Source organism: Bombina bombina, chromosome 2 (genome assembly GCF_027579735.1).
Source record: "Bombina bombina isolate aBomBom1 chromosome 2, aBomBom1.pri, whole genome shotgun sequence".
Classification (NCBI taxonomy): Eukaryota; Metazoa; Chordata; class Amphibia; order Anura; family Bombinatoridae; genus Bombina; species Bombina bombina.
Window position 1 is genome coordinate 998,657,446 of NC_069500.1, and position 21,916 is coordinate 998,679,361.

The 21,916-nt window shown below is 38.4% G+C and overlaps 1 protein-coding gene and 1 pseudogene across 1 annotated transcript in view; both read left to right on the plus strand.

Moving 5' to 3' along the window:
• ELOVL6 (ELOVL fatty acid elongase 6) overlaps nucleotides 1–21,916 on the plus strand; it is a 308,961-nt gene that overhangs the window by 17,201 nt on the left and 269,844 nt on the right. The gene's annotated exons all lie outside the window — the stretch shown is intronic.
• LOC128649962 (zinc finger protein 410-like) lies at nucleotides 17,311–18,501 on the plus strand (annotated as a pseudogene).

Here is a 21,916-nt window from a genome sequence, read left to right on the forward strand (position 1 = left end):
CTGTAATTTTCCTCATACTCAATTACTGTACCCACGCATATTATATACCGTTTTTCTCGCCATTAAATGGGCTTTCTAAAGATACCATTATTTTCATCATATCTTATAATTTACTATAAAAAAATTTATAAAATATGAGGAAAAAATGAAAAAAAACACAGTTTTTCTAACTTTGACCCCCAAAATCTGTTACACATCTACAACCACCAAAAAACACCCATGCTAAATAGTTTCTAAATTTTGTCCTGAGTTTAGAAATACCCAATGTTTACATGTTCTTTGCTTTTTTTGCAAGTTATAGGGCAATGAATACAAGTAGCACTTTGCTATTTCCAAACCACTTTTTTTCAAAATTAGCGCTAGTTACATTGGGACACTGATATCTGTCTGGAATCCCTGAATATCCCTTGACATGTATATATATTTTTTTAGAAGACATCCCAAAGTATTGATCTAGGCCCATTTTGGTATATTTCATGCCACCATTTCACTACAAAATGCGATCAAATAAAAAAAAATGTTCACTTGTTCACAAATGTTTTCACAAACTTTAGGTTTCTCATTGAAATTATTTAAAAACAACTTGTGCAATTATGGCATACATGGTTGTAAATGTTTCTCTGGGATCCCCTTTGTTAAAAAATAGCAGACATATATGGCTTTGACATCGCTTTTTGGTATTTAGAAGGCCGCTAAATGCCGCTGTGCACCACACGTGTATTATGCCCAGCAGTGAAGGGGTTAATTAGGGAGCATGTAGGGAGCTTGTAGTTTTAATTTTAGCTTTAGTGTAGTGTAGTAGACAACCCAAAGTATTGATCTAGGCCCATTTTGGTATATTTCATGCTACCATTTCACCGCCAAATGCGAACAAATAAAAATAAAACGTAAAATTTTCCCAATTTTAGGTTTCTCACTAAAATTATTTACAAACAGCTTGTGCAATTATGGCATAAATGGTTGTAAAAGCTTCTCTGGGATCCCCTTTGTTCAGAAATAGCAGACATATATGGCCTTGGCTTTGCTTTTTGGTAATTAGAAGGCAGCTAAATGCTGCTGTGCACCATACGTGTATAATGCCCAGTTGTGAAGGGGTTAATTAGGGAGCTTTTAGGGAGCTTAAAAGGATCCCTGTCAAAAGACACAAGAAAACAGGAGCGCAACTCCGTGCACCAAACAGTACACGGATGATCTAAGTGTAGATTTAAAACAATTTTAATGGTGATAATATATATACAAACATCCAAACAAATGATTCCAAACTCACATAGTAACCCTCAAACATATGAGGTATGTCAGCACACAAAAAAGGGGAATGTATGTCCCACTGCTGGGCTTTTCCTCTCTCTCTCCCAGATTATTCGATAGCCAGCGGGTAAACCCTCTCATGGAAAACGGACCCTCTCTGCTCACAATGCGATAGACGCTGTACTGCAAATAGCCGGCTCCAGTCCAGGTCCTAACACAAACGTCAGAGTACGTCCTACGTAGCGTAAAGTGGGCGTGGAGAGAGAGGAAAAGCCCAGCAGTGGGACATACATTCCCCTTTTTTGTGTGCTGACATACCTCATATGTTTGAGGGTTACTATGTGAGTTTGGAATCATTTGTTTGGATGTTTGTATATATATTATCACCATTAAAATTGTTTTAAATCTACACTTAGATCATCCGTGTACTGTTTGGTGCACGGAGTTGCGCTCCTGTTTTCTTGTGTCTTTTGACAGGGATCCTTTTCAGTTTTGCTACCACGGACTTTACACCAGTGGAATATAAGGAGCAGCAAGACAGTGTGGAGGAAAATTGCGAACTTTTTTCTGAACTATCATTACAAAATAATCAGTTTATATCTACCTTTGTTGCACATAAACTTGGTAAGAGTATATATTCTTTCTTCTTTCCAGGATTAATTATATATGTATATGTGCAATATTTATGACTAAGTATTAGACCCTGGGAATCTATAGTGTTTATTTATTATTATTTTTTACCCTGCATTTCTAAATAGTAGGTCTATTTGACTCTTTTTTGTTGGCGCTCTTGGATCTTTGTTCTCTTTTAGGGAGCTTGCAGGGTTAATTTTAGCTTTAGTGTAGGTATCAACCTCCCACATGACACATCACACCCCCAGATCCCTCCCAAACAGCTCTCTTCCCTCCCCCACCCCACAATTGTCCCCGCCATCTTAAGTACTGGCAGTAAGTCTGCCAGTACTAAAATAAGAGGGTTTTTTTTTTTGGGGGGGGGGGGGTTAAATAATAATTATGTTCTGTAGTATCTTCCCTTAGCCCCCAACCTCCCTGATCCCCCCTCTCTCTGCCTTATTGCGCCATATTGGGTACTGGCAGCTGTCTGCCAGTGCCCAGTTTGAAATCAAATATGGTTATTTTTATTTATTTTTAAAAAAATACTATTTTCTGTAGTGTAGCTGCCCTCCCTCAACCCCCAACCCCTGCCAGATCGCTAAATATTTTTTAAATGCCCACCCTCACTTCCACCGAGTACCACCTTGTGCTCCCACCGAGTACCACCATTGTTCCATAGTGTAGGGTTCCCACCCGCCCGCACGCGCACCCGCTCCCGTGCACGCACCCGCTCTCGTGCACGCGCACGCCCGCACTCGATCCGGCCACCCACCCGCCTCCCTGGGTAAGCTCCCACCCACCAACGAACATGGCCATCAATGGCCGATGCAGAGAGGGCCACAGGGTGTCTGTCTCTGCATCGGACGGCTAAAAAATGTTATAGCAGGATGCCTCAATATCGAGGCATCACTGCTATAGCATGAAAGCAGTTGGAAGTGATCAGGATCGCTTCCACTGCTTTCAAAGACCAACGACGTACAGGGTACGTCCTTGGTCATTAACTGCATTTTTTTGCAGGACGTACCCCATACGTCGTTGGTCGTTAAGGGGTTAAACCCATATCCGTCCTCTATCACAGTCACATCCAATAAGTCAATACTTAATTCACTGCTTTTTAATTTCAAGTTAATATTAGTTGTAGAATTGTTAAGATCAGCCACAAAGGACTCCAGAGCCCCAACGTCGCCCAGCCAAATCCCAAAAATATCGTCAATGTAGCGCCACCATGTGGCACCACACTGACGAAACATTGGGTATTCAAATACAAATTTTTCTTCCAATGAGTTCATGTAGATATTGGCATAGTTAGGGGCGACATTGGAGCCCATAGCTGTCCCCTTTAGCTGAAGATAAAACTCATCTTCAAATAGGAAATAGTTGATATATAGAATCACCTCAAGGAGTTGTAAAATGAAGTAAATTTCCAAATTAGAATACAAGTCAACTGAATGTAATGCATTGCTGACAGAGCCCACACCACTAGCATGTGATATGGAGGTATAAAGACTTGTGACATCAAGACTATATAGAATAAACTCTGCAACTGCATATTTTTTATCTTCACCAAAAAATCATTTGTGTCTTTAATACAAGTGCATGACTGCTTCACCAATGACCTTAATATCCAGATATATCGCCACATTGGAGAAGATAGAGTTGGCACCTGCCACAATTGGACAGCCAGGTGGAGCAGTCATGGACTTACGAATTTTGGGCAGCACATAAAGGACCGGAGTTACCTGATCCTTGACCTGTAAAAATTGTGCAGTTTTAGAATCGATTATTTCATATTTTAATGCAAATTTCACAATCATCTGTATCTCATTGTTTATCTTAAAAACTGGATTACCTGATATTATTTTGTAAACAGTTTGGACACTCAATTGTTGGTAAATTTCTTTTTTGTAATCACCTTTATTGAGGACTACTGTGGCTACGCCTTTATCGGCAGGCTTCAAAATGAGATTGCTATTGTTTTTCAGATTATTTAAAGCCAATCTCTCAGAAGCAGTAAAGTTAACAGTTTTCTGTTTACCCTTTTGTCTCTTATGTGTGATGTTAGATTGTTATCTGTCTTAGTCATGCAATACCAATCTTTCAAATGTTTCTATACTGTGATGTGTGTTTTGTGGGCAGAAAGAACTTTTATTGCATAGGCCTAGATCTTTGATTCTAAGAGATTTTTTGATGGACGAATCACATTGCAGAATAGTAGTGGCCGGAAATAAATCACAAACTTTGGCTTATGTGTCAGTTTTAGATTTAAACTGTAATGGCAACTTAGTAGGTATAATATCCCCCAAATGGGTGGTAGCATGCCAGTATTTAAGCCTAACATTGTGAAAGAAGCGGTTAACATCTATTTTTTTTTTTTTTTTAAATACCAAAATAGTCAGTCTGTGAGAGGGCAAAAGGACAAACCTTTTTGTAATAATACAGATTCACTTTCACTCAGTGAATGATCCGAAATGTTCACAACTATGTCTTGTTGTGGGATCGAGTAGCCCTCCGAGGTTGTGATTTGGCCATCTGTAGTAGTTTCGGAGATGGTTTGTTTCCAATGCTGGTGTTTGCGGCCGCTCTGCCGCCAGTGCCTCCTTCCCCCTCGCTTAGGGAAAAATGTGGGTGTCCCAGGCTCATCTCATTAACAGTGTTAAATTGGGAGATTCTAAGGCCTAGATTTGGAGTTTGGCGTTAGCCGTGAAAACCAGCGTTAGAGGCTCCTAACGCTGGTTTTAGGCTAACTCCGGTATTTGGAGTCACTCAAAAAAGGGTCTAACGCTCACTTTTCAGCCGCGACTTTTCCATACCGCAGATCCCCTTACGTCATTTGCGTATCCTATCTTTTCAATGGGATCTTTCTAACTCTGGTATTTAGAGTCGTGTCTGAAGTGAGCGTTAGAAATCTAACGACAAAACTCCAGCCGCAGAAAAAAGTCAGTAGTTAAGAGCTTTCTGGACTAACGCCGGTTCATAAAGCTCTTAACTACTGTACTCTAAAGTACACTAACACCCATAAACTACCTATGTACCCCTAAACCGAGGTCCCCCCACATCGCCGCCACTCGATTAAATTTTTTTAACCCCTAATCTGCCGACCGCCACCTACGTTATACTTATGTACCCCTAATCTGCTGCCCCTAACACCGCCGACCCCTGTATTATATTTATTAATCCCTAATCTGCCCCCCACAACGTCGCCTCCACCTGCCTACACTTATTAACCCCTAATCTGCCGAGCGGACCGCACCGCTATTATAATAAAGTTATTAACCCCTAATCCGTCTGACTAACCCTTTAATAAATAGTATTAACCTCTAAACTGCCCTCCATAACATCGCCGACACCTAACTTCAAACATTAACCCCTAATCTAACGAAATTAATTAACTCTTATTAAATAAATTATTCCTATTTAAAGCTAAATACTTACCTGTAAAATAAATCCTAATATAGCTACAATATAAATTATAATTACATTGTAGCTATTTTAGGATTAATATTTATTTTACAGGCAACTTTGTAATTATTTTAACCAGGTACAATAGCTATTAAATAGTTAAGAACTATTTAATAGCTACCTAGTTAAAATAATTACAAAATTACCTGTAAAATAAATCCTAACCTAAGTTACAATTAAACCTAACACTATACTATCATTAAATTAATTAAATAAAATACCTACAATTACCTAACACTACACTATCAATAAATTAATTAAATACAATATGTACAAATAACTACAATGAAATAAACTAACTAAAGTACAAAAAATAAAAAAGAACTAAGTTACAAAAAATAAAAAAATATTTACAAACATAAGAAAAATATTACAACAATTTTAAACTAATTACACCTACTCTAAGCCCCCTAATAAAATAACAAAGACCCCCAAAATAAAAAATGCCCTACCCTATTCTAAATTACTAAAGTTCAAAGCTCTTTTACCTTACCAGCCCTGAACAGGGCCCTTTGCGGGGCATGCCCCAAGAAGTTCAGCTCTTTTTCCTGTAAAAAAAAACATACAATACCCCCCCAACATTACAACCCACCACCCACATACCCCTAATCTAACCAAAACCCCCCTTAAATAAACCTAACACTAAGCCCCTGAAGATCATCCTACCTTGTCTTCACCTCACCAGGTATCACCGATCCGTCCTGGCTCCAAAATCTTCATCCAACCCAAGCGGGGGCTGGCGATCCATCATCCGGTGGCTGAAGAGGTCCAGAAGAGGCTCCAAAGTCTTCATCCTATCCGGGAAGAAGAGTACATCTGGACCGGCAACCATCATCTTCCAAGCGGCATCTTCTATCTTCATCCGATGAGGACCGGCTCCATCCTGAAGACCTCCGACGCGGACCCATCTTCATCCGGCGACGTCCAACTGAAGAATGACGGATCCTTTAAGGGACGTCATCCAAGATGGCGTCCCTCGAATTCCGATTGGCTGATAGGATTCTATCAGCCAATCGGAATTAAGGTAGGAATATTCTGATTGGCTGATGGAATCAGCCAATCAGAATCAAGTTCAATCCGATTGGCTGATCCGATCAGCCAATCAGATTGAGCTCGCATTCTATTGGCTGTTCCGATCAGCCAATAGAATGCGAGCTCAATCTGATTGGCTGATCGGATCAGCCAATCGGATTGAACTTGATTCTGATTGGCTGATTCCATCAGCCAATCAGAATTTTCCTACCTTAATTCCGATTGGCTGATAGAATCCTATCAGCCAATCGGAATTCGAGGGACGCCATCTTGGATGACGTCCCTTAAAGGAACCTTCATTCGGCTAGTAGGCGTCGGGAGAAGAGGATGTTCCGCGTCGGATGGAAGATGATGGCTCCCGAAGAAAGAAGATTGAAGATGCCGTTGATAGAAGACTTCATCCGGATCATGGACCTCTTCAGCTCCCGCTTGGATGAAGACTTCAGCCGGATCATGGACCTCTTCAGCTCCCGCTTGGATGATGACTTCAGCCGGATCATGGACCTCTTCAGCCCCCCACTTGGGCTTGGATCAGGACATCGGAGGAGCTCTTCTGGACCGATCGGTGAACCTGGTATGGTGAAGATAAGGTAGGAAGATCTTCAGGGGCTTAGTGTTAGGTTTATTTAAGGGGGGTTTGGGTTAGATTAGGGGTATGTGGGTGGTGGGTTGTAATGTTGGGGGGGGGGTATTGTATGTTTTTTTTTACAGGCAAAAGAGCTGAACTTCTTGGGGCATGCCCCGCAAAGGGCCCTGTTCAGGGCTGGTAAGGTAAAAGAGCTTTGAACTTTAGTAATTTAGAATAGGGTAGGGCATTTTTATTTTGGGGGGCTTTGTTATTTTATTAGGGGGCTTAGAGTAGGTGTAATTAGTTTAAAATTGTTGTAATATTTTTCTTATGTTTGTAAATATTTTTTTATTTTTTGTAACTTAGTTCTTTTTTATTTTTTGTACTTTAGTTAGTTTATTTCATTGTAGTTATTTGTAGGTATTGTATTTAATTAATTTATTGATAGTGTAGTGTTAGGTTTAATTGTAGGTAATTACATAGTAACATAGTAACATAGTAGATAAGGTTGAAAAAAGACTGAAGTCCATCGAGTTCAACCTATACAAATCTAAAATACTTACAAAAAGCTCCAGTTAAGCTTAAATAACCCCATTAAAATGTGACCCATTTAATACTAGCAATCATATCCATGAATTTTTTGTTTATATACAGAAATGTATCCAGACTATTTTTAAATGTATCTATGGTATTGGCATTCACTACCTCCTTTGGTAATGAGTTCCACAATTTTATTGCTCTTACAGTGAAAAAACGTTTCCGTTGCAGGAGATTAAATCTCCTTTCCTCCAACCTTAAATTATGACCTCTTGTCAGAAACAATTTTCTTGGAATAAAAAGAGCTTCTGCCATCTCTGTATATGGGCCTTGAATATATTTATATAAAGTAATCATGTCACCTCTCAAGCGCCTTTTTTCTAAAGAGAACAGACCCAGTTTGGCTAGCCTCTCCTCATAGGTTAATTTCTCCAATCCCCTTATTAGCTTTGTGGCCCTTCTCTGAACTTTTTCTAGTTCTGCAATATCTTTTTTAGCAATCGGTCCCCAGAACTGCACTCCAAACTCAAGGTGAGGTCTTACCAGGGCTTTATATAATGACAGAATTATGCTTTCCTCCCTTGAATCAATGCCTCTTTTAATACATGCTAGTATCTTATTAGCCTTTGAAGCCGCTGCCCTGCATTGTGCACTCATCTTTAGCTTGTTATCTATTACTACTCCCAAATCCCTTTCCTCCTGTGTTTGGCTAAGTCTTGTCCCATTTAAAAAATACATAGCCTGCTTATTTTTACTTCCAAAATGTAGAACCTTACATTTTTCCGTATTAAATCTCATTTTCCATTCACTTGCCCATAATTCTAATTTTAGCAAATCCCTTTGCAAAGAGAGTTCATCCTGCTCTGACCTAATGACCTTACTTAACTTAGTATCATCTGCAAAAATAGAGATGTCGCTATTTAATCCTTGCTCCAAGTCATTTATAAAAATATTAAAAAGAACAGGGCCCAGTACTGATCCCTGGGGGACGCCACTTATTACCTTTGTCCAATCTGAGTATGATCCATTTACTGCTACTCGTTGCTCCCTATCTTTTATCCAGTTATTTATCCATGAGCTAACATTTTCAGCTATTCCCAGTCCCTTAATTTTGTGCATTAATCTCTCATGTGGCACTGTATCAAATGCCTTTGCAAAATCTAAGTATATCACATCAACTGATTCCCCTTTATCTATATTTTTACTTACTTCCTCGTAGAATCTAATTAGGTTAGTTTGACATGATCTATTTCTCCTAAAGCCATGCTGATTAGAACTCATAATCTTGTTTACACGAATATGCTCATCAATATAATCCCTTATAATCCCTTCAAATATCTTCCCCACTATTGATGTCAGACTAACTGGTCTATAGCTTCCTGGATCATCCCTGCTTCCCTTTTTGAAGAGTGGCACCACATCAGCTTTACGCCAATCCTGGGGTACCATGCCTGAGGATAATGAGTCTTGAAATATTAAGAGTAAAGGTTTGTCTATAACAGTGCTAAGTTCACTTAACACCCTTGGGTGTATTCCATCTGGGCCTGGAGTTTTATTTACCTTAATATTTTTTAGTTTTTTCCTGATATCCTCTAAACAAAACCCAGTTAGTGGTATGGACTGGCATGTTCTATTCTGTTCCAAAGTATCATTCAATGGTTCCTCTCTTGTGTATACTGAAGAAAAAAACTGGTTTAGTACCTCAGCCTTCTCCCTGTCATTATTTATCATGCTACCCTCCACACATTTTAATGTACCTATATTATCCTTCTTAGACTTTTTGCTATTTATGTACTTAAAGAACCTTTTAGGGTTAGACTTAGAATCCTTGGCAATTAATTTTTCATTTTCAATTTTGGCTAATTTGATTGCTTTTTTGCATGCTTTGTTACATTCCTTATAAATATTGTATGCTGAGTCTGTACTATTTTCTTTTAATAATTTAAATGCCCTACGTTTTTTCCTAATTTCTTTTAACACATTTTTATTTAGCCATAACGGCTTAGTTTTTTTATTTTTATTTTTATAACCATATGGTATGTATTGATATGTATATTTATTTAACAAATTTTTAAATATTATCCATTTATCCTCTGTATTTTTATTAGAAAATACATTGTCCCAATTTATATTATTTAATGATTTCCTTAAATCGTTGAATTTTGCTTTCTTGAAATTAAAAGTCTTAGTTAAGCCTTTAAAACACTGCATATGAAAAGAGATTTCAAATGTGACCATGTTATGATCACTGTTACCCAAATGTTCTTTAACTTCTATGTTTGATATTATATCTGTATTGTTTGATAGCACTAAATCCAATATAGCTTTACTCCTAGTTGGCTCCTCTATTAATTGTGACAAGAAGTTATCCCTGAGAACATTTAAAAATCTATCCCCCTTAGCTGAATTACTAGTTTCATTGGCCCAGTTTATATCAGGGTAGTTAAAATCTCCCATAATTACAGCACTGTTATTAGCAGCCTTACCTATTTGGATAAGTAGTTGAGTTTCCTCCGGGTCACTAATGTTGGGAGGCTTGTAGCATGTTCCTAGTAATATTTTTTTAGGATTTTTCCCCCCACTCTTTATTTCAACCCACAGGGTCTCTACATTGTCACTTGTATCATAAATATCTTCCCTTATTGTAGGTTTAAGGTCAGGTTTAATATACATGCAGATTCCTCCACCCCTTTTATTATTCCTGTCCCTCCTAAATAATGTATACCCCTCTAAGTTAACTGCCCAGTCATGTGAATCATCCCACCAAGTTTCAGTTATACTGATAACATCATAGTCCTCTTCTGCAACTAAGAGCGTCAGCTCCCCCATTTTACCTGTCATGCTTCTTGCATTTGTTGTCATACATTTAATTTTCATGTGCTTTCTGCTGCTACTTGGAGTACTTTCCTCTATACTTTCTAATGTGACATTTCTTAAGTCATCCCTTCCTTGAGATATTAAGGGAGTGACATATTCAGACACTGATCTCTCTGTTCTATTTTGTTCTAATTGACCCTCCCCCCCTTTGCCTAGTTTAAAAGGTTCTCTAAACGTGCTACCATCCTTTCCCCCAACACACCTGCACCCATGTCATTCAGGTGCAATCCATCCTTACTGTACAATTTGTACCCTAGTGAAAAATCAGCCCAGTGTTCTAAAAAGTCAAACCCCTCATTTTTACACCATGTTTTTAGCCATGAATTAACAGACCTTAGCTCCTTCTGCCTTACTGAGTTAACACACGGCACTGGTAATATCTCAGAAAATATTACTTTGGAGGTCCTTGCTTTAAGCTTGCTACCTAACTCCCTGAAGTCATTTTTTAGGACTCTCCATCTCCCACTGATTTCTTCATTAGTACCAATATGCACCATGACTGCAGGATCAGACCCGCATCCCTCTAACAATCTATCAATACGCTCCACAATATGCCTAACACGAGCCCCTGGAAGACAGCAAACTGTTCTATGTAAAGGGTCTGGATGACAAATTACCCTATCAACCTTCCTTATAATAGAGTCTCCTACCACCAACATCTGCCTCTGGCCCTGTCTTGTATGCCCCTCTTCCATGACTGAAGGACTGCCCACCATAGTATGCTCCTCTTCCACAGCTAAAGGACTGTTCACTATACTAGGCAACACGGCCCTCTCTGACACTGCCACCCCTGAACTGATATCCCAAACAAATTGTAGGTATTTAATTAATTTAATGATAGTATAGTGTTAGGTTTAATTGTAACTTAGGTTAGGATTTATTTTACAGGTAATTTTGTAATTATTTTAACTAGGTAACTATTAAATAGTTCTTAACTATTTAATAGCTATTGTACCTGGTTAAAATAATTACAAAGTTGCCTGTAAAATAAATATTAATCCTAAAATAGCTACAATGTAATTATAATTTATATTGTAGCTATATTAGGATTTATTTTACAGGTAAGTATTTATCTTTAAATAGGAATAATTTATTTAATAAGAGTTAATTAATTTCGTTAGATTTAAATTATATTTAAGTTAGGGGGGTGTTAGTGTTAGGGTTAGACTTAGCTTTAGGGGTTAATCCATTTATTAGAATAGCGGTGAGCTCCGGTCGGCAGATTAGGGGTTAATAATTGAAGTTTGGTGTCGGCGATGTTAGGGAGGGCAGATTAGGGGTTAATACTATTTATTATAGGGTTAGTGAGGCGGATTAGGGGTTAATAACTTTATTATAGTAGCGGTGCGGTCCGCTCGGCAGATTAGGGGTTAATAAGTGTAGGCAGGTGGAGGCGACGTTGTGGGAGGCAGATTAGGGGTTAATAAATATAATATAGGGGTCGGCGGGGTTAGGGGCAGCAGATTAGGGGTGCATAAGGATAATGTAAGTAGCGGCGGTTTACGGAGCGGCAAATTAGGGGTTAAAAAAAATATGCAGGGGTCAGCGATAGCGGGGGCGGCAGATTAGGGGTTAATAAGTGTAAGGTTAGGGGTGTTTAGACTCGGGGTACATGTTAGAGTGTTAGGTGCAGACGTAGGAAGTGTTTACGCATAGCAAACAATGGGGCTGCGTTAGGAGCTGAACGCGGCTTTTTTGCAGATGTTAGGTTTTTTTTCAGCTCAAACAGCCCCATTGTTTCCTATGGGGGAATCGTGCACGAGCACGTTTTTGAGGCTGGCCGCGTCCGTAAGCAACTCTGGTATCAAGAGTTGAAGCTGCATTAAATATGCTCTACGCTCCTTTTTTGGAGCCTAACGCAGCCTTTATGTGGACTCTCAATACCAGAGTTATTTTTATGGTGTGGCCAGAAAAAAGCCGGCGTTAGCTACGCGGGTCCTTACCGACAAAACTCTAAATCTAGCCGTAAGTAAGTTTTTAAAAGGTTTTACACTGGATTTTTATATCTGTGCATATTCTTCTTTATAGTAGTGTCTATTACAAGCAGTTAAATGAAAACTGGTAAATACTGTCCCTTTAAGATCTCCTACCATCTTCACTGTTTCAGCACAGCTCATTAAAATAAATTGTCTAGGTTTCTAGCAGGCAAAAACTGAGCACACATAAACTAGAGGAGCAGAAAGTTGCATAACAAAAATGGCAACGGTTTGCTACAGTATTTCTTCAATACAATTGGAAAATCGGGAGAGTAAATTAGTTTCTTTTTTATTATGATTCTTATTAGTATTATTTTTAATAATACATCAACATATGGCAGCAGATACTGTAAAGTCGTATGATAGGCCATCAGTGCTTTTTCTGAGGAAGAGCTGCACCTAAATAGTATAGTCATCAGCTCATCAGGTTTCTCCTTTTGCAAAGTGAGTTTACTCAAAAATGTTCTCCCCTTTAATTTGTTCCCAATGATTCACTTTACCTGCTGGAGCGTATTAAATTGGTTACAAGTATTTCCATTACCCTTATATTGGCATTTGAATTAGTTTATTTAGCATGAGGTATCCCCACCCATCCTGAAAGTTAACACAGCCAGCAGAAGAAATTACACTCCCAGTGGGTTATAGAAGAGATAAGGTAATAAAATGTTTATTGTCCATTGTGTCCTCCAAGTATTGGTGATTGGTTTATGGACAGATTTAAGATAAAGAAGCATGTATATGTACACAATGTGATAAAGTAATGAGATCTGATTATACCTACAAGCTCAACCCATTTTAGTAGGTTTTGACATTAAAACGCAAAATCAGCTAATTCATATACACAAATAAGCCTTAAAAAAGCAAATCTCATACATTTTATACTTTGCAGCTGTTAAAAAAAGTTATTGGAATGCATTAAGGGAAAAACAATTTTATAGTATACTGTCCCTTTAACCCAGGGGTGTCCAAACTTTGCTCTCATGCTCAGCCAGCATTTTATCTAGCTGAGCATCATGGGAAATGTAGTTCCAAAACGTCTGGAGAGCAAAGTTTGGACACCCCTGCTTTAACCTTTTTGATCTTTTGTTAAAAAAAAAAATACACTAAAATACTCTGCTCTCATGTATATCAAACAATTGCAAACACAACACAGGTTTATCCCCTGAAAATTGTTAAATATATGTGTGGCACAATTATTGACAGCCTTTTAGTCAATACTCTGTGCTACCTCCCTTTGCCAAGATAACAGTTCTGAGTCTTCTTCTATAATGACTGATAAGGTTGGAGAATACATGGCAAGGGATCTGAGACCATTCCCCCCATACAGAATTTCTCTAGATCCTTCAAATTTCTAGGTTGACACTGGTGGACTTGCCTCTTGAGTTCACCCCACAGGTTTTCTATGGGGTATAAGTCAGGGGACTGGGATGGCCATGGCAGGGGTTTTAAATAATGTGTAGATTAAATCAGGTAAAGGGACCGTAAACACTTTGATTTTGTTTTTTTTTTGTTTTTTTATAAAATGTTTTATGTGTAATCAGGGTGGATAAAAAAAAATTTTGACCCATAATGAGACTTATCAAGCACTCACTGGACTTGATACAGGTGAAATAAAAAGTGTTTATTCCATTCAAACAAGTGACCCTTCATCAGACCACACGAAACGTCACTTGTTTGTATGGAATAAACACTTTTTATTTCACCTGTATCAAGTCCGGTGAGTGCTTGTGTTATAACTTGGATATTTGTACTTTCTATAGCACCCTGGCAGAATTAGAATTTACTGTTCGTGGGAGTGCACTTATTTCAGTGGATTATATAGTGGGGGTGAGGGAGGGAAGAGAGCTGTTTGGGAGGGGAGTGTCAGGTGAGAGGCTGATCTCTACACTAAACCTAAAATTAAAGGGACACTGAACCCAATTTTTTTCTTTTGTGATTCAGATAGAGCATGACATTTTAAGCAACTTTCTAATTTACTCCTAATATCAAATTTTCTTCATTCTCCTGGTATCTTAATTTGAAATGCAAGAATGTAAGTTTAGATGCCGGCTTATTTTTGGCGAACAACCTGGGTTGTTCTTGCTGATTGGTGGATAGATTCATCCACCAATAAAAAAGTGCTGTTCAGTGTTATGAACCAAAAAAGCTTAGATGCCTTCTTTTTCAAATAAAGATAGCAAGAGAATAAAGACAAATTGATAATAGGAGTAAATTAGAAAGTTGCTTAAAATTGCATTTCCTATCTGAATCACAAAAGAAAAAAAATTGAGTTCAGTGTCCCTTTAACCTTACAAGCTACCTGGTTACCCCCTTCACTGCCGGGAATAATAGAAGTATTGTGCGCAGCTGCAATTAACACCTTCTAATGACCAAAAAGCAATGACAAAGTCATATATGTCTATTTTTGAACAAAGGGGATCCCAAAGAAGCTTTTACAATCATTTTGTGCCATAATTGCACAAGCAGTATGTAAATAATTTCAGTGAGAAAACCAAAGTTTGCGAAAAAGTTAACAATTTTTTTTTTATTTGATCAAATTTGGCGGTGAAATAGTGGCATGAAATATACTAAAATGGGCCTAGATCAATACCTTGGACTGTCTACTTAAAAAAAATAAAAAAATAAAAAAAAAATATATATATATATATATATATATATATATATATATATATATATATATATATATATATATATATATATATATATATATATATATATATATATATATATATATATATATATATATATATATATTTTTTTTTGATAGCCTTGTTTTGAAGTAATAGCAAAAATGTTAGAAACTCTCCAGTATACTTACTCCTGTTCTATGAGTCAAGGTGCAGGAGTATGCAGTCATAAATATAAAATAAGCTGGACTTGACCGATCTACCAGGATACTCAAAGTAAGAATACTATGGTTATATGTTATTTTGTTGTTAGAAATCTATTATTGTTTTAAGAGCATTGAACAAACAAATTTACATTGCGGAACATTTAACATTTATATACATTCTGTGGCGCTAAAGTTATACATGTCAAATATGTGATTGTATCCGTGAAAATTATACCTATGTATGTATGAACATGTTCATGTAATAAAGCTTTTAATAAAAAAAAAAAAACTCTCCAGTATTTTGGGCAATTTCTTTTCTGAAAGTCCTGGTAGTGAAGGGGTTAAAGGGACACTAAACCCAATTTTTTTTACTTCATGATTCAGATAGAGCATGCAATTTTAAGCAAATTTCTAATTTACTCCTATTATCAATATTTCTTTGTTCTCTTGTTATCTTTTTATAAAAAGCAGAAATGTAAAGCATAGGAGCCGGCCCATTTTTGGTTGAGAACCTGGGTTATGCTTGCTTATTGGTGGCTAAATGTCAACCACCAATAAGAAAGCTCTATCCATGGTGCTGAACCTAAAATGGGCCGGCTGCTAAGCTTTACATACCTGCTTTTTAAATAAAGATAACAAGAGAGAGAATAAAATTGGATAATATGAGTATATTAGAAAGTTGCTTAAAATGTTATGCTCTATCTGAATCATGAAATAAAAAAATTGGGTTTAGTGTCCCTTTTAGGTAAATAATTATTTATTTAAATTAAAGGGAAACTGAACCCAAAAATTTTCTTTCGTGATTCAGACTGAGCATGAAATTTTAATCAACTTTCTAATTTATTCCTATTATCAAATTTTCTTCATTCTCTTGTCATCTTTATTTGAAATGCAATAATGTAAGTTTAGATGTTGGCCCATTTTTGGTGAACAACCTGGGTTGTCCTTGCTGATTGATGGATAAATTCACCCACCAATAAAAAAAGTGCTGTCCAGAGTTCTGAACCAAGAAAAAAGCTTAGATGCCTTCTTTTAAAGGGACACTGAACCCAAATTTGTTCATTTGTAATTCAGAAAGAGCATGCAATTTTAAGCAACTTTCTAATTTACTCCTATTATCAATTTTTCTTCGTTCTCTTGCTAACATTATTTGAAAAAGAAGGCATCTAAGCTTTTTTTTGGTTTCAGTACTCTGGACAGCACTTTTTTAATGGTGGATGAATTTATCCACCAATCAGCAAGGACAACCCAGGTTGTTCACCAAAAATGGGCCGGCATCTAAACTTACATTCTTGCATTTCAAATAAAGATACCAAGAGAATGAAGAAAATTTGATAATAGGAGTAAATTCGAAATTTGCATAAAATTTCATGCTCAATCTGAAACACGAAATTAAATTTTTGGGTACAGTGTCCCTTTAAGAATAGCAAGAGAACGAAGACAAATTAATAATAGGAGTAAATTAGAAAGTTTCTTAAAGTTGCATGCTCTAGACCCTGGTTTCTCAACAGCCGGGCCGTGATAGCCCTGCTGGTGGGCCCTGACCTGTCATGCCCCCACTGCACACTCTTACCCCGCTGCACACCAGGGGCAGACTGAGACCAATCAAGGCTCCAGGAAAACTGTCTCACACTGACCCAAATGTATTCAAATGTATGCAAATGAACATGGTAGCCTCCCTGCCCTAACCCCAACAGGCCCATCAACCTCCAGAGCCAGGACCCCCATCATTAAGGGCTAGAGAAAAAGCCCCCAACCTCCAGGGCGAGACCTCACACTCCATGGCCCTCACAGCGACAGACCCCCAGCAGGACCCCCCACACTCCAGGGCCCCCACTAAACCCACTTAACTGCTTATTTACTGATATGGCAACTGAAAACTCCAGCTTAAGAAATGCACCAGGAGCCGTGGAGATGCCATTTGTGGGACCCCCTACTTGTTAGTCCCTTGGCCCAGGTTCTATTTGCTGCATAATATATATATATATATATATATATATATATATATATATATATAACTACCGGGCCCTGGACATGTCCAGCTAAAATTTACCGGGCCTTGAGGTCACTTTGGTTGAGAACCACTGCTCTAGACTGTGGTGTTATTGTTTCTGTACAGACATGTAGCGCGTATAGACCAAGTTTCCTCTCTGGGCCTATAGGATACCGGTGCTGCCCCAATGTTATCCAATGAGTTTGAGTCTAAACCAGAGCTGTTGGTTGAATTTGTGCAAAACACATCCATTCCTTTTGGGAGCAGAGCTTGTTGGTAACGAGATAAAGGATCTGCCGTGCTTGCCTCTCCTTCCGCTGTCTGAGACCTCAGAATGTGACTCCCTCCTTCTACCCGATGTGCCCGATGTTCAGGCAGTGCAGTCTAAGAGTCCGGGGCCGATTATGCTGAACAACCTGCCTGTGGGCATTGACACCAGTTCAGATGCCACACAAGGGAAGACGAATGAGCTGTTGTCCCCTTCAGAAGCTTCCACCCTCCTTCAGGACATACCCCCCTGTGACAACTCCTCCTTCATTTTGTTTAATCTCGCCAGAGCAGGTCTGGGATCCCCCGCAGAGCACCTGGTGTTTGTGCATGATGATGCTGAGGATTCTGGGAATGACTTTCTCTCCAGTGATTGCACTGACAGCAGCACACCCTGGTTCTTGCGTGTTCAGGAGCTGGCACATGACAGTCAACTCGCTGCCACACGTGCACAGCTGGCAAAGACCACCAAGAGTGCCAGTCATGCGGATGGCGGCCTCGGCACATGCTCTGAGGCAGCAGCAAGATCACCATCTGAAAAACGCCTTCCATGCTCATTCCAGGGCTGCGATCGTTCTTTGTGTGGCCAACACATCTGAAGTATCATCTAAAAACCCACAGAAATGAGCGTTTGTTCACCTGCCCTACTGAAGGCTGTGGGAAAAGCTTCTATGTGCTGCAAAGGCTGAAGGTTCATATGCGCACTCACAATGGAGAGAAGCCGTTTATGTGCCCAGAGTCTGGATGCGGAAAACGGTTTACTACGGCAGAAAACCTAAAGAACCACTTGAGTATACATACAGGGGAGAAACCATTTCTGTGTGAGACAGAGGGATGTGGGCGCCCATTTGCAGAGTACTCCAGTCTACGTAAACATATGGTTGTGCATTCAGGAGTGAAATCTCATTAGTGTTCAGAATGTGGCAAAACTTTTTCTCAGAGTGGAAGCAGGAATGCCCACGTTAGAAAACATCACTCAAGAAAAGCTGAAGACCAGCCGCTGTCTGACCCTCTGCTTCTAGAAGACACACATCTGATCTCCATGATGGCGGGGAAGCACTCGTATGAAGGAGATGCGCCTATTATGCTGCACTGAGCACAGAATTCTTTGAAGTCTTTTTTTGTAAAACCTTCTTGGCTGTTGCAGACAATTTGATTACATTAGAAGATAGTCCTGGAAAGTCAATGTATGAGGAGTAAACTCAGCTTCCCTGGCTTTTGTAAGTTCTGAAATATGTCACATTGGATGATATAATTGTCACAAGCCAACAGCAGCGAGGACACAATTCCTGTGTGCGCACAGAGACTATAAAATGTCATCACTGTGTGTTTATGTAAATATTTCTTAAACTGTATAAACATAGAAAAAAGTGGAAAAAAAAATAAAATAAAAAAATAAATTGCATGCTCTATCTGAATCGCGAAAGAAAAAATTTGGGTTCAGTGTCCCTTTTTAAATAAGATTTATTTTTTTAAATGGTTTTTGAGAAGAAATCTTTCTAAAGATAGTGTCTATTTAAGATATGATCTAAAGATCATTCATCCTGAAGTATAGATTAGTTTTTAATTATATAACAAGATGCTGTATATTCATGGCTGGAATGTTAAAACATGTTTTTGGTAAATTGAGATTCCATTAATCCATTCACAATATCATGCTCCCTCAGAGGTTTCTGTCAGATTATTTTGGGAAATTTTCCTATCTTGATAATATCAAATTTTTTTGGTTTTGTAGTTCTCAAAACTGAATTTGTGTCTGCAGAAATAACATGCCCCTTCTTCACAGCAAAAATGTTATAAAGTAAACATACAGAGTTGCGAAATAGACCTTAAAGTACGGTTGCCATCCGTCCCTTTAAAATACAGAACACTTATAAATTGCACATGCTGCAGGGGGGGAATATGAATAGTGCTCTCCAGAAACACAATACATGTTCCTCTCTGCACGCCCTGCAGCATGTGTAACTCATAAGTGTCCAGGAAAATATGGCTGAGGTGGCAACCCTACCTTAAAGGGACATAATCATGAAAGAATACTTTTGGCATTTGGATATAGAGCATATAATTTTCAGATTCTATTCTCAAATTTGCTTTTAGTATCTTTCGTGGAAGGAAAGCAATGTGGGGCCTAGCTGAACACATTGGGTGAGACGGTGATAAGCAGCTAGCTCACAGTAGTGCATTGCTTCTGAGCCTACCTATGTATGTTTTTAAACAATGGATACTAAGAGAACAAAGCAAATTAGCTGAGAGTAAAGAAGTAAATTGGAAAATTGTTAAAAATTGCATTTTCTTTCTGAATCATGAAAGTTTCATTTTGGCTTTACTGTGCCTCTAATGCCATTGCTCCCCTGTAAATCTATGTACACAGATTCAACCTATACTAAGTTTCAAGAAGCTAATTTAATAGAAGATTGTTTGGAGTGATATAGATCTGCACCTATGGGTGTGGAGGGTGTTTAAGCATGAAAAATGAAATATTATTTATATTTAAATCTATTTCAATTGTTGTTATTAATTTAATCATTATTTGTCTCCTTCCAATAATGTTCAGCTGAAAAGTAAATATAAATGATTAACCTATTAAACTAGAGAGAGTTCACTTGCCAGTAATTTCATTCATTTCAATGATCTGTCTATGCATATCTAATGATATAAAACCAAATCCGTAATGGTCTGATTCAACTGGAAAAATAATCAGAAAAGTTATTCTAAAAATGAAAACCATGATTTAAATCAAATTCACCCTGTGTGTAATGAAACAACTTTACAATATCCAAAAGTAAAAAATTGCAGCACTTTAATGCACCAAGAGAAATTGTTAAAAATGTAACTTTCTTTTGCATGATGTACAGAGTCCACGGTTTCATCTTTACTTGTGGGATATTATCCTTCCTAACAAGAAGTGGCAAAGAGAGCACCCACGGCAGAGCTGTCTATATAGCTCCCCCCTTAACTCCACCCCCCAGTCATTCTCTTTGCCGGCTCTAAGCAGGAAGGGTAAAGTGAAAGAGGTGATAAAGTATTAGTTTTTATTTGTCTTCAAGCAAGAGTTTATTTTTAAATGGTACCGGTGTGTACTATTTACTCTCAGACAGGAGATAGATGAAGATTTCTGCCTGGAGGATGATGATCTTAGCATTTGTAACTAAGGTCCACTGCTGTTCCCACAGAAGCTGAGGAGTAAAGGAAAACTTGAGTGTGAGGAACGGTTTCTTGCTATACAGCAATGAGGTATGTTCAGTCATTTTTTTCTGCAGAGACTGTGATAACTCAGAAAGGCTGACAGTATCCCCATTAGGGGAAGGGTAAGCAGTAATCCTAGTCTTAGAAGGGGCATTACTAGCTTGCATAAGGGGCTAATCTTATGGGCACTCAGTTTGTATTATATATTAGGCAAACGTTTGTGTGTTCTGGGAGTACTGTTTTTATTTCCTTTGGGACATCTGTTTTTGAGGGTACACTTGGCTTTATAACCCACATGGCTTAAAAATCGTTTGGTAGATTTGTGTGTAGGCCCCAGTAACATCGAGTGAGAGGGGCGGGGCCTATTTTCGCGCCTCAGTTGCGCAGTTGTTTTACATAGACAAGCAGCAAGCTACAACAGGAGGGTCCTAGTGCACTTCTAAGGGCCTAATCGAAGCTTTATTCCCACATTTTCGATCCTTGAGGGCAGGTAGGCGCCACAGCAGAGCTGTGGCAGGGTGCTGACAAGGGTTTTACTGGTTTTTGAACACTTTTCAATCCGTTTTTCACATTTAAGGGTTAATTGCCTTAATACTTGTGGTGCAATCTTACTAAAGCTTGATGTGTATACTGTAAAAATTTCGGGAAAGTTTGGGGGTAATTTTAAGCAGTTTTGCAGTTTGTGTATGTCTTTTTTTTTTTCTCTTAAAGGCACAGTACCGTTTTTGAAAATTGTGTTTTTTTTTCATTAAATAAAGTGTTTTCCAAGCTTGCTTGTCTCATTACTAGCCTGTTCAACATGTCTGACATTGAGGGAACTCATTTTTCAATTTGTTTAGAAGCCATTGTGGAACCCCCTCTTAGAATGTGTCCCACTTGTACTGATATGTCTATAAATTGCAGACAGCATATTTTGAGTATGGCAATGGATGATTCTCAGACAGAAGGAAATCAGGTTTTGCCATCTAGTTCTCCAAGTGTCACAACCAGTAACGCCTGCACAAGCGACGCCAAGTACCTCCTAGTGCGTCTAATTCTTTCACCTTGCAAGATATGGCCTCAGTTATGAATACTACCCTCACAGAGGTTTTATCTAAACTGCCAGGGTTGCAAGGGAAGCGCAGTAGCTCTAGGTTAAGAACAAATGTTGAGCCTTCTGATGCTTTAGTAGCTGTATCCGATATTCCCTCACAATGTTCAGAGGTAGGGATGAGGGATTTGCTATCTGAGGGTGAGGTTTCTGATTCAGGAAAAATGTTCCCTCAGACGGATTCAGATATGACGGCATTTAAATTTAAGCTGGAACACCTCCGCTTTTTGCTCAG